General features: G+C 39.0%; 1 long non-coding RNA gene across 1 annotated transcript; it reads left to right on the top strand.

Moving 5' to 3' along the window:
- The first annotated feature begins 10,927 nt into the window (after positions 1-10,927).
- Positions 10,928-12,868, top strand: LOC307127105. Its single transcript, XR_013816599.1, has 4 exons — positions 10,928-11,010; positions 11,125-11,184; positions 12,490-12,612; positions 12,706-12,868. It is a non-coding gene; the product is annotated as an uncharacterized lncRNA (long non-coding RNA).
- Positions 12,869-13,873: the final 1,005 nt, after the last annotated feature.

Raw genomic sequence — 13,873 nt, 5'->3', positions numbered from 1 at the left:
ACTAGAGGATTTACTAATGCCTTTTAGCAATAGCAGAATGGAAGGAGCGGAAAAAAGACTCGGAAAATCCGGATTAAAAATGTTTGCGTAAAATTGAATTCCTGCGAGTAATCTCCGAATAGAAGAAGGTTTAAGATTGCGTTTCTCGAAATTAAAGACTAGGAAGGAGCAGACAGTTGTAATCAAAATGGGAAATAAAGGAATCTGAAAGGAAAAGCAAAACATCAAAAAAGAAGACCAAGTGGAAGTGTAAGCTTTATAGGTAGAAGGAGCTACTCCTTTAGACATATAATGTCTGGCTGATCTGACCAAGTCGTCTAATTTAACATCGCTGCTGATAGGGGAGGGCAAGGTGTGGGATCCAAACTGGCTGAAGGGCAAAGCTGTCTGAAAGTCTGAAAACGAAAACGAGATAGTGCATCAGCAATAACATTGGAGTGTCCGGGTATATGAGCAGCTTTAATGATAAAATTAAAGACAACTGATTGCCATATTAGGCGTCTCACGAAAGGCATAATCTTTGGGCAAGATGATCTGCCTTTATTAATGATGGCGACGACGGCTTCGTTATCGCAGAACATCATGATGCGTTTCCTTGACCACTCTGAACCCCAAATTACACTGGCAATAACTATGGGATAAAACTCGTAGAGCGCGGAAGAAACTGAGCCAGAATTAGACACGGGAAATGCTATTGGCCATTCCTCTGCAAACCATTGTCCTTGAAAGAACCCCCCGAATCCAATGGACGGGGCGGCGTCTGTGAAAAGATGTAGGTCTGCTGATGATTCAAAAGCATCATTATAAAAGAAAGAAATGCCGTTCCAACCATTTAGCAACTGAGTCCAAAATTTTATATCTGACAAACATCCTTCGTCTAACTGTAGCGAGTCGCTTAGGTCTTGTGTAGAATGAGCCAATGTTAGCAACCGAGAAATAAAAGCCCTGCCTTGCGGAATTATACTCATGGCAAAATTTAGGTGACCGAGCAGGGAAAGTATATCACGTTTCGAAACGACACGTAAAGAAGAAAAATCTTCCAGAAAGGATCTGATCCTTGAGAGCTTTTCGTGAGGAAGAGAAGCTTGCATTTTTACCGTATCGAGGGAAATGCCTAGAAATTCAAGCGAAGTAGAGGGACCCAATGTTTTTTCTGCAGAGAGAGGCACGCCAACGTCACTAAAGACCTGTTTAAGTATGTCGAGGATGGAAGATTGAGAATTAGGAAAATCAATCAACAAAAAATCATCAAGTAAATGCAGAACAAAAGGAAGCTTACAGAAATTCAGCAGGATCCAACACAAAGCTTCGGAGAGACTGTTGAATATATGGGGGCTACTCCTACACCCAAATGTGAGCCTTACAGCAAAATAGAACTTAGAATTCCATTTAACTCCAAAAAGATGCCAGTCAGAAGGGTGGATTGGCATGGTTTTGAAAGCGTCTGTAATGTCAGCTTTAGCTAACCAAGCACCTTGGCCAGCTAACTTAATTAACTGGATGGCATTGTCGACCGAGGCATAGTGTAGAGAAAAAGGAGTTAGAGGAATACACTCATTAACACTTGCTATGTTAGAGGAATGAGGAGAAGACATATCAAAAATTAGACGTTTTTTTGCCAGAATATTTACGCGTTGCAATGCCAATAGAATTAACTCGAAAAGGAAAAAAAGGAGGAGAAGCGAAAGGGCCAATAACGGATCCTTTATTAACCTCTTTCTCCAGTAGTGCTGAAACCACGTCGGGTTCATTTCTGGCTGATTGCAAATTTTTTGCAACAAAAGAGGCTGAAAGGTGTGAAAGAACTCCCACCCGAAACCCTTGAGACAAGCCAGTGATTAAGTAATCTACGAAAACCGGATCAGGGTGAGAACAAAGGTAATTTGAAAGGTTTGAAATATTGATAGGAGTAGATGGTTGAATATTCAGAATTTTCTCAGATTTTTCCCTTTGGCTTCTGGTTTGTACCGGCGTGGGCAGACGGATTTCGGGTGTGGATCCTTGCAAAAACTACAGATGTGAAGAAATTTACAATTAGGATAAGAGCAGACAGACTCGTTGAAACGAGAACATAACGCAACACTTTTAGATTTTGTGAAATAGCGACCTCTGCTGTCTGAAGAGGGCCTTACTTTTTCAGCACTATGGACAGCAGCCGAATCATTGTTAGCGAATGCTTTGGGGCAAAATGCAGCCGAATGGCCGTGAGCGCTGCAGATTGCGCACGCCAAAATCTTTTGGCCGCCGAAATGACGGACGAGCAGTTCCGTGTCTGTAACTGACCAGTCTATCCTTGAATTGAAGAGTGCGATAAATGAAGCAGATTTAGCAGAAAGTGACTTGTGGTATTCATAGAACAACGTGCCCCCGTATCGTTGGCTGAAATCCGCAATCATAGATAAATAGAGATCTAACTCTTCCCTTCTCTCTGGATAGCTTTGGCACAAAATGTCTCTGTATATGCCAAAAGCAATGACAAATTCACCAAATGAAAGATTGCGTTGAAGGCGTGGATCGGAAGTTTTAAGAAGAACTGCCACGTCCCCACAATCCACCATCTTTCTGTCGGCAGCGGGTGAAGGAAGTAGCAAAGAAGCCAGATTAACATCCTTACCTTGGATGATGTTGTTTCTTAGGTGAGGAGACACGGTTACAGCGGCTGGTGAAACAAAACGCCTACCAAAATTTTGAGCAGGAGCTGCTGTGGAGAGGTTAAAGTTTGAAGAAGCCGGTGGTGCATGAACGTCTTGAACAGGCGTCTGAATCGAGTGTAGAGGAGTAGGCAAGGTAGAAGATGTAGAAGGCTCGTTCGAAGGGTTTCTTGATCCGAATGAGAGAGGACGGTGCTGAGGAATCATTGATGAGATCGTGGCCGGGTCTGAGCTGAGGTTGGGGTCTGAAATAAGATGTTCAAAAGTCGACATTTTTGATTCCAATCCTTTGACGGTTTGAGCGAGGCTTTGAACTGCAAAAAGAAGCTGATCATTCGTGGCTGAAGGTTCAACTCTTTGTGGAGAAGATGGTAGCTGAGCATTTATTGATGATCTTTTTGCTGGGTGAGGTGAAGATGATTTAGCTGATCTTTTCTTGCCGGTTGGTTTGGTTTGAACTCCCGAAGTTGAGGGTTTTGAAGAACCAGAAACTGGAGGAATACCGAAAGTGTTCTGGGCCAGCAAGTGTAGATCTTCTCTGGAAAGGCCTTGGCTAACCGGTATGCCGGCTTCCTCGAGAGCTTTAATTATCTCTTCGGATGACATCTGAGCCCATGGAGAAGTACGGCTCTGGATGCGTGAGCTGCGACGTGCAGCAGGAGGAGATGGAGAAACGAAATCGTCGTCAGAGTCGGAGTAGTCGCAAACGAATTGCGTGTCTTTCGACATTTTGGTCGGCAAATGACGCGTACAACTGAATGGAAGCGTCAGCATCTGCGAACTCAGACATGAGTAAGTACCGATCTTTTATACCCAGGTATTTAGCATGTGATTGGATAGATAAAATTAAAGTGACATGAGAATTAAGTCTTCCTGGCAGAACTTACGCTAAAGCTTCCATTTTTGATTTCTAAGTGATCAATTTATGTATAAGTGTTTTCACACATGATCATTGGCTGTATGGGTCCTCAGTAAATTAATGTGGCATTTAAATGGCAAAAGTTATTCTTGTCTCTATAACTTATGGCTTCCTAAAGACACGTTTATGGGTAAATAAAATATTAATAATGTAAATAAAATGTATATCAAAACATATTTTAAATATAATGAAGTCATTTTATTATAGCACTCATCAGATGTTCCTGGAAACAAAACAGAGACAGAACAGTATAAACAAACTATACAACAAACTAAACACCAAATTACAAAAACATTATTATGTGAAAGTGAATAAAGTTGTGTGTGTGTTTTCAGTTATAAATATGTGCTGTGTAAATTAGCCTATATATACTTTGAGAAATTATATATAGCCTAACTTTAAAAAACAAACAATAACCCATATAGATAAATTATAATAATTGTATAATATTAAGCATTTACTTAATATACATTGTAACATTAGGCTACTTTACTCTAGCACAGTAGTCAGTTAAGCAATTAATTAATATCTTATATTAATATGTATGTACCCTAGGCTACATCTAAAGGTAAGTCTGCTTTAAAAAAAATATATATTACACTTCGACATGTACAGAATGTGCGTGTTAAGAAACACGTTCAAACGTGTCTTCTTAACATGTTAAAACTGTGCGTCGACTGTGCGTGTATGCCTGTTACACAACCAGAATGTGCGTGTCTACACATACAAAAGAAACACGTAAAAAATTGCTGCGTTGATGCGGAAAACAGTGCGTGTTGAAACCATAGACCGTAAAAAACAGTCATAAGTCACGCGTTTCGTACAAAGAGATTTGGCCCCGGGCGCGTTCCATAGTAGAGCCCTAGTCCAATGACGTGCGAGGTCGAGGTCATGGCCATGACGTGTAGAAGACGAGCTTTAAACTTTAGGTTTTTTTTTACATTTCCTATGTTTTTTGCTGCTTTCCTTTTTCGCGATCAACTATGACAGGACGCCGTCTTCAACTCTGCATGGACGCGACCAACTTTTTCGACTCATTTCCAGGAGGCTGTCTTCGTCTTCACAACTCTGAGGCAAACTGCAGGCGCTATGAACCACAACATGGGTAATGTAACGTTACGATTTAAAGAATATGCTTTTATTCCGCTGTATAAGGAAATGGATGCGTTAATAGATCCGAGCTTAAAACTGCACATTTTGTTTACACAGACTATCCTCGCCTCATAATGAAGCCGTGAGCTCTTATCTGCTTGGAGCGATTTCCGCAAATCCAGATTTAACCGCTGATCAAGACGACATTGGGCCCTATTTTAACGATCTGAAACGCAAGTGTCAAAGCGCGAAGCGCAAGTAACTTTGTGGGCGGGTCTCGGCGCTGTTGCTATTTTCCCGGCGGGATAAATGGCTCTTGCGCCCGGCGCAAATCTAAAATGGGTTGGTCTGAAGTAGCTTCATTATTCATAGGTGTGGTTTGGGCGTAACGTGAATAAACCAATCAGAGCGTCATCCAACATTCCCTGTAAAAGCAGGTGCGCAAGTTCCATTATGGATTGCTATTATTATGGCGTATTTACCAGGCGCACGCCAGGAGCGGTTCACAGCCGAGGAGACTGATGTTCTTGTAAGAGCAGTGAAAGACAGAGAAGTTGTGTTGTATGGGGATGGGAGAAACCCACCCAAAATAGCGTCGGTTAAACAGGTGTGGGAGGAAATAGCCACAATTGTTTCATCAGCTGGCATCCCCAGGACGTCGCACCAGTGCCGCAAGTGCTACAATGACATCAGAAGACGGGGAAAGTCCAAGCTTGCCAGCATCAATCGGGCACGCCGTGTAACGGGAGGTGGATCTGCCTCTCAGGACCTGACGCCAGCAGAGGACATCGCTGCGTCCACCCTCACCGATTTTTTTTCCTGGTTCTTGACGGACAAACCAATTTGTTAGATGTCCTTATATACATACATGTCTTGCCAGAAGTTGCCACTATTGGGCAAACAGGTCTCCTTAATTATTAGACTACAATTAGCCTGAATAATTTGTAAGCAAGATTTATGCCTATTTTTTCACATCTTCGTGGCACACCACAATGATTTCCGTCATCTCATGTGTTAATATTTTTAGTGTAACAATTTATGATTTGCAAAAATAACTGTTGCATCTGTGTAGATTACATGAGCAAAGTGTATGCGCGTTGTGCACGCTATACATTATGGTCAAGCATGCGCCCTTAAAATAGCATAATGAACAACGCGCAACGCGCCACTGACTTTAGACTAGGTTTTTTCTGGTCAGTGGCGCAATTGTTTAATGGAACAGCAAAATAGCACCAGGGATTGTTTGCGCCGGAACACGCCTCCTTTTTTGCGCTGAACCGCCCAGGGAGCGCAAGTTCATTCACTAGTTTAGCGACGTGCTTCTGTGGAGGGAAAAGCGCGCTTTGCGCGGGTGCAAAATAGGAATGACACATGCGTCGGTGTACAAAGTCAATTGCGCTGGGTGCAAGATAGGGCCCATTGTGTGTAAGTAACTTCTAATGTGTTTCTCATTCCTTGTTTAATTTTACCGTGACTGTTTTTATTAATACCAGTCTCATGTAATTGTTTTCCAGCTGCCTGTAAGACGTATTATGAATCGACACGCCGGAGCTTCAGATACAAACAACCTGAACTTAAATCGCAGGCGGAAACTGGGAAGTTTAGCTCTGAGTCGATCAAGAAGAAAAAGGGTAAGATTTATTATATTAGATCCGTTTTTTGTCAATGTGAGTATTTTTCAGGTTGCTTATTGTCTTTATGGATTGTATTACAGTTGCTGGAAGCGAGAGTGTGCTGGATGAGGTGGACATTTGGAAGTCCGCGACCATTGAACTCATGTCTGATGAGGAAGACGGCTTTGTTGACAGGGTGTCTGGATGGATTGTGCGGCCACCGCCCTCTGGCAGCCTGGAGCTCGCCGAACTTTACATTACATTACGAGACATTACTGCTGCACTGTACATAGTTGTGTGTTTAACAATAAACCTCTTTCTTTGAATAAACAGCTGTGTTTAATAAATTAAGCCCTTTCTTTGAATGAACAGCTGTATGCTTATAAATGAAGCTCTTTCTTTGAATAAACGGCACGGTCCGTATAATTTTCCCATATATTCCTTGATAGTATGAATACTTCATAGCACAATAACATTAATATAAAACAAATTATTACAACATAAATTATATATTTATTATTATTATTGGGGTTTACATTTATAATGAGCCAGGGGGACCAATAATGATTGGTTTGCAGTGATCTGCCAACCAATCACGAGGGATTTTTCTTTTTTAAATGTAGTGGCTTCAGCCAATAGTGAGTGAGTAAATTCAAGTCTGGCCGTTGACTCTCTGGTTTCGGTGCTATTCATATGCAAATTAGAGGCGTCGCACCTCCGCGGGCTCTCTCAGCGGGGGGCTCTCCACCTACGTCATGGTTCGTTTACGACAATTTGTGGCACAGACGAACGCGACGTTCGCTGCCTCTAAATTGTCGAAAACTGCCGAAAATTAGGGAGATTTCCGGGAGTATACAGGCGTTTACGGGGTCGAAAATCCCACTTTTCATGCAGTGTGAGATACTGTAACTGTAGCCATATCTTCTGCCAAAGAGATCAATATTAACTATTTTTGTGTTCAACATACAGTATTAAAAAAAAATATCACTTTGTAAATTGTCTCTGATATAATTTGTAAATATCTTTATAAATTGTGAGAACTTGAAGGTGCAACAATAAAAAACACCTAAAAATCACAGACATGGTCATGTAATATTTTGCAGTTTATAGTTGTTTAAGAGGCAATTGCCAGAGATGTCTACCTTCTCTTGAGTACAATGGTAATAAATGACTGGTCTTTTTCTTGCGGTGCACAGTTTTAAAATACTTTTATTGTGCTTAATCATAAAAATATATTTCATTTTCACATTTAATGGTAACACAGAAGAACATACAATATTTATTTGGAAACACTACAGCACTACACCTACTCCTGAAGCATTAGACATTTCTGTATATAGACAGAGAAATAAAACCTGTCTACTTTTTCTTTGATTGTATCCAAAACATCCCTGTCTCTGTAAACTCTTTGGATGAGTATGTCTTCCTCAGCTGAAACTACAAAATCACACCAATCCATTCCTGTAATTAGCATCTGCCCCTGTATTTGCCAGTAGTAAGCATGTTTTTTTTTTAGCTCTAATGTGCCAGACTCCATTTTCAGATATGGGCAGTCAACGTAGCTTTTAACATTAGGGCAATCAGCCCAAATGGACATGGCTCTGAAGGGTCAAAGATGATCCCGTCTGGAGACGCCCCCAGCCAAGGAGCGTCAGGGTGAATGACCAAACCACATGGGAAGTGGTTGACCCTTTTTATTTGACAGTATTCACAGATGGCATCTGCCTCTAATTCAAGCCCCCTCTTCATAGCCGCTGTCTGACGGGTTCCTTGCAGTATCCGGTTAGCCAGACCTTCTTCTGTCTTCTCTTTAACCTGGCAGATCTATCTGAATTGTGAGGCAGTCAGTCTATGCCTCCTTAGTTGATGCCATTCAGTACACAAACTTTGGTCTCTAGTAGCACATTCATATTTGTGTGCCATGTCCCAGGTGACCTCCAGACTCCTAAGGTAAAGCTGTTGTGGTTCAGTGCAGACAAACATGCAACTGGATGGCTGTAGGCGGTAATTCTGAAGAGGCACAGATGGTTGTGGTGGGGCAGCATGGAAGGACAGGTTTCGCTTTTCTATTGCAGGTTGTTGGTAGGACAAGGGACTACCGGCTTGAACCTTGCCCAGGGCAGAGTCGACCAGGGGAATTTCACAGCTGATGCCCATGCTGCAGATCATCGGTGCCTCAGCTTTAGAGAAATCTTTATAAACCTCTGTCACCTGGAAAGTAACAATTAGCATACCAGTAACTTTCCCTGTAATTTCTATCCACAGTATGTTATGCATGGCATACAAGTTCATTATGAAGGAACCTTATGAGAACATTATCCTATTGATTTCAATTCAATTTCAGTTTTTTTTTCTTTGAAGCAGAATTTGTGTTTGTATAATTGATGGGCCGTAGTACATTTAATTAAAAGGAAATATTCATGAAATGCGTGTGAAAAGAAAGAAAATCATGAAATATTGGTATACAGATTTTGGTTGATATATCGCACTGTACAGTGAAATTTGCTATTGTTATATCCCTACTGACCTGAAGGACGGACAGATCAGGCAAATCTCCGGTCAGGCCTTTGTAGAGTGTGCTCCTGTGTAGAACATAAAACTTTCATGAGTGGGAAGTGGCATATCCACAGGTATTTTAATTCAAACATGCAACATATTGTAATAAATCTACAACATTGAGCCTTTACCTTACACCCTCGGTTGTTGCTCTACATTTTGGTTTAGCAGACAACACAGCCATCTTTTCCACAGGGCCTGGCTTTATACCCTATCAAGTTATTCAGGATACAGTTAGAAAATATAGCCAATAGGTCTATAATTATAGTGCAGAGTACTTACCAAAGTTCTGGGCTTGTGCCACTGCTGTTCCCCTTCAGTACAACTTAGCACAGGAGGCACAACTGGCATATTCAGTTCAGAGTAATGTGCTAACTGGAACAGCAAAGCAACGCAGTGGTTGCATAATGCTGCTCCAGCAACACATGTGCAACTGTGTTGCATAAGCTCCACGGGAATCGAATCTTTCAGTACCACCTGCATAAGTCAAATGTCATATTAAATACTTATTTATCATAGCTTGTTCACTGTTTAATCATTTGTTTAGGACATAATCTTGTTTTATTTTATTTATATATATATATATATATATATATATATATATATATATATATATATATATATATATATATATATATATATATATATATATATATATATATATATATAAACAGTCCAAATTAGATTATGTTGTATAATATGCTGACTGCATTAGATCAAAATCTATAAGTTGTTTATTTGAAACATGATAGCCTACCTATAACACAAGATTTCATCTTAAATGAATGACTGAGTTGAAAACTTGAATAAGAACGCATTTTACCCGGAGGGGACCAGCTAGGGAAACTTACCTGCCTTCAATAACTGTTTTCATTAGATTTGAGTTATATTAAACATAAGTAACCTTAGCCAAGTCCCCAGGAACATCGGGAACACCGGGTTATAATAAGTAACAACCTTATAACATGAACAAGAACGCATACATGAACAAGAACGCATACAGTAACCCGAATGGGAACCAGCAAGGACAACTCACCTGCCAATTTTAGCCTCTCTTTTCATTACCTACTCATTTAAGAGTTATAAATGAATACACATGAATTACCTTTGCTAAATCCCCAGGAACACCGGGCTATTAAAGTAACAAGCCTATAACTGCTGTTTTATCAATTCTAACTTCACCATACACTCAAACTATGAGGTTTCTCTGCTTTCCTCATGGACCTGTAGCACAACGCCCTGACAGTGACTTCACCTGTGCCCTGTACTTTATTAGAAACTGAGAGGAGAGCAAGTTAATACAATTGATATTACAATTATCACAAAAAATAACCAACAGTCTGTGTTTAAAATGAAGAAAAACAAGCTTCTATATAGTGCTACTACTAACGTTACATTAAAAACTAGCTTAGCCGCTATCTGCCGGCACACCACATTAGATTAAAATACTTACCCTCGTAGTTGTGCAGATAACTCGATATGTAGAGTTTAAAACCCTTGTCCCTCTTGCTTGTCGGAGCAGGGGACCAGGCATCAACAATGCGATGAACATCCCTGACGGTTATTTTCGGAAGATCCTGGAGACATCGAGTAAAAAATGACATTTTCGGCGACGCGCAAGTAAACCGGAAACAGATTTGCCGACTTCTGGCGACAGCGGAAGTCTGTCATTGCGCTTGTGCACAGAGGCTATCGAATGATTTTACAAATGTGGAGAGAACTAAATATTTTCATCAATATGCAATACTGGTCTTGTGTGTACTGTTTGGTCAATATATTCATATACTTTACTCTAACAATATCTCTGAAAAAAATCTATCCCAGATTATATCATTAGAAAGTAGAAATTTTACAATATTACAAGTGTTTACAGTAAGATTGAGAACAGCAGCGTGTGGATGGCCAGGAGGGTGAGGACGGTAATTTTCATTGTTTTTTTGTTTGTGTGTTATATTACAGTATATTATGCTGTATACATTTTCTTTTTACGCTGATGTATGGAAGTTACTTTATGTGTGTGAATGACCTGAATGTAACAGAGTTTTGGAATGTTTAATCTGAGAATACTGTCATGTACACTTGTTCAACAGAGAGGACAGGAATCCACCATACTTGGACTCTGAAGAATTATAGGCAAACCAGGATTTTGGATCTACTGTGAAGTTTTTGTATGGGCCTGGTGAGTATGTTTTGCAAGTCCATGTCCGTAAGTTGATAATTAATATTAATGTTTTATCAAACAAATTAATATTCATTTGTGTGTGTGCATGTTTCTTCCCCCCTCATGATCCAGAAGTTTTGGATCCATGATCCTGAAGAACTTTTACAGATGTTGACCCTGAATGTGTAAAAGGTCATCTTAAAAATGTTGTCATTATTTTAATGTTCTCTGTTTTTTTCTGTAATGTAGACGCATGCATTTTCTGTGAAGTTGCTTTGAAACAATATCAGGGTTTTTCCTACATTGAATTTTTTTTTGCCGGCCCCCAAAACAAATTTTTGTCCCGCCAAAGCCTTATTTGATCAGTTATTGTGATTTATGAGTGATGTAGAACAGATGACTGCTGCACTTGAGTTAACTGAGTGACAGAGAGAACGACCAGTGAGCTCATCCCTCGCTCGCTCTCTCTGTCTTCAAAATAAGCATTCTTAGCTTTCTAATGTTTCACATATTACGTTAATCAAAATCAAAAGGTCGGAAGACCGAATCCATGTTGCATGTGGCGCTATCAGACGATGTCTTCCTTTAATTACCGCTGGGTATGAAATGCGCTCAAAAAACATTGACTGATTCTCTGACCAGCTGACATAAACCATACTTTAAATAAACAGGAAACAAATCCTATCCGGTTATGAAGTGTTTTCTGTGTGTTGACAAATCTTTCGCGATGTTCTAAAGACGGGATTCACACACAACGCGTCTTCTAATGTCCGATTCGCGACCTAATGACTCCTTTGAACCGAATCATTTTAACGACTGGTTAGAACTGATCTGTCCAACACTGAACTCACAAATTAGTTTAATCATTTACTCAGAACAACACCTGAAATGAGAACACAAGTGTGCTTACCCAATTTAGCAAGAGTGGATAGTAATAATTATTTTTAATTATCAACAGTCTTTCAGCTTATTTATGTGGACAATGTGTAGTAAAATAAATAGCTTAAAATCATTTAGTTTAGACTGGAGTGAGGTGAACCCAGAACAAAGTTGTTGTTAGCTAGCTGATTGTATATGGCAGAAAATTAGGCTATTTGTTAATTTTTTTAATACTATTTTTTAATATTGATATGATTACCAAAACAATTATCAGTAAATAGTGTAAAAATGAGGAACAAAAACAAACATCAAGGTATCAAAATAAGATAAGCAAAAGTTACAAACTTTCTTTGAATTTATTTCAAATTTATTGTCAGTATTGCGCTTGCAGATCAAGTGGGTAGGGTATTTTTTATTTACCGTGTGTGTGTGTGTGTGTGTGTGTGTGTGTGTGTGTATGGATGACCATGTCTGTCAGCCACCACCGAAGACCATTTTTGACCCAGGAAAAACCCTGAATATGTATTGTGAAAAGCGCTATACAAATAAATTTTAATTGAATTGTTTTACTTACTTTTATTGGCATTAACTATATATTATTAATGTATTATTTGGCAGGTCGCAAGATGTATTTTATTTTGTGAGACTTTGCTGAGGAAGTATTCTTTGGCTCAGTCTGAAAAGGCCCAGAAAAGAAACACTATGAAGAACATCACACAGAACCGTCAGAGAAAGAGACGGGTAAGTTAAGAAACCGGTTAAGCTTTTTCCCTCCAGAATGTTATTATACTCCTCTCTGAGTTTTAGTGGTTAATTTACTGTCATGTTTTGCAGTTGCTGGAAACCAGGTCCAGGGTTGCACAAACCAACACAGAACCTGTGGAAGACCGCAACTATAGACCTGATGAAGATGAAGATGATGCTGTTGTTGATGGAAGGCTTGGTTAGGCTAGCTACTACAAACCAGACTAGACTGACCCACACTACACATCACATCACCAGCCCATCACGGCAGTTTGAAAAATGTTCAAAACTCAAACAACATTGTGTTAGAGTTGGTCACAATTATTTTATAATTATAATTTTAATATTCAATTGTTCCATTTTATATTTTCTTTATTCCTATGTTTATATACTTTTATTGGTTCCCATATATAGAACATTTACATATATTTTATATACACTTTTTAATTTATAGATTTCTTTGTCTCGTTTTATATTGTATACTTTGTATGTTTGTTCCTTTTTAGATGTCCATGTTGCTTTTGATCTCCACGTTTTGTATTGTTGTTCCTCTTACGTCGCCTTCCTTTAGAAACATTTTGTGTCACTTATCTTTTCCCCCATTCATTTGAATGTATGTTTATAATGCTCTTTGTTCGTTTTATTTGGTTATATTGTTTACTTGGAATATTTATGTGTATTTTATATACACTTTTTTTGTCTTATAAATGTATTGTTCTCATTTTATATTGTTTAATTTGTATATTTATTCTTTTCCTTTTTATGTTCACTGTGTATTTTATTCCTTTACATCTGTCTTTTAAATGCATTTTGTTCATTTTTTTTCCCATTTTGTTTCTTTACCAATTCAATTTAACGTATATTTATGTTCTTTGGACTGTTTATATTTTTACATTTGTTCCTTTACATTTTCATCCCTTTTAAATACATTTAGTTCACTTGTTTTTGTTTCACCATTGTTTTAATGTTCGTTTATAATGCTGTTAAGAATGTTTTTTTTTTTTTATATACCTTTTTAATAAATATTTCAGACTTTCTCAAATTGTTTTGTGTGTATTTTTCTTTTGGGAGGGAGAGGGGATTATTTTTTATATATATATAATATATTAATAAGCAAAATCTGCATAGCTGGCCTATAACCAATCAAGTCCCTATGCTACAAAACCTAGCCCACCCTTAGCCTTAGAAGTAACCAATAAAGTCACTTGACTGGGTTTTCAATGCGTCCTGTCCTCCAATAGCAGTCTGGGTTTTGGGA

Source organism: Gobio gobio, assembly GCF_949357685.1.
Source record: "Gobio gobio genome assembly, chromosome: 5".
NCBI classification, from domain to species: domain Eukaryota; kingdom Metazoa; phylum Chordata; class Actinopteri; order Cypriniformes; family Gobionidae; genus Gobio; species Gobio gobio.
This window is presented reverse-complemented; position numbering and strand designations above follow the sequence as displayed.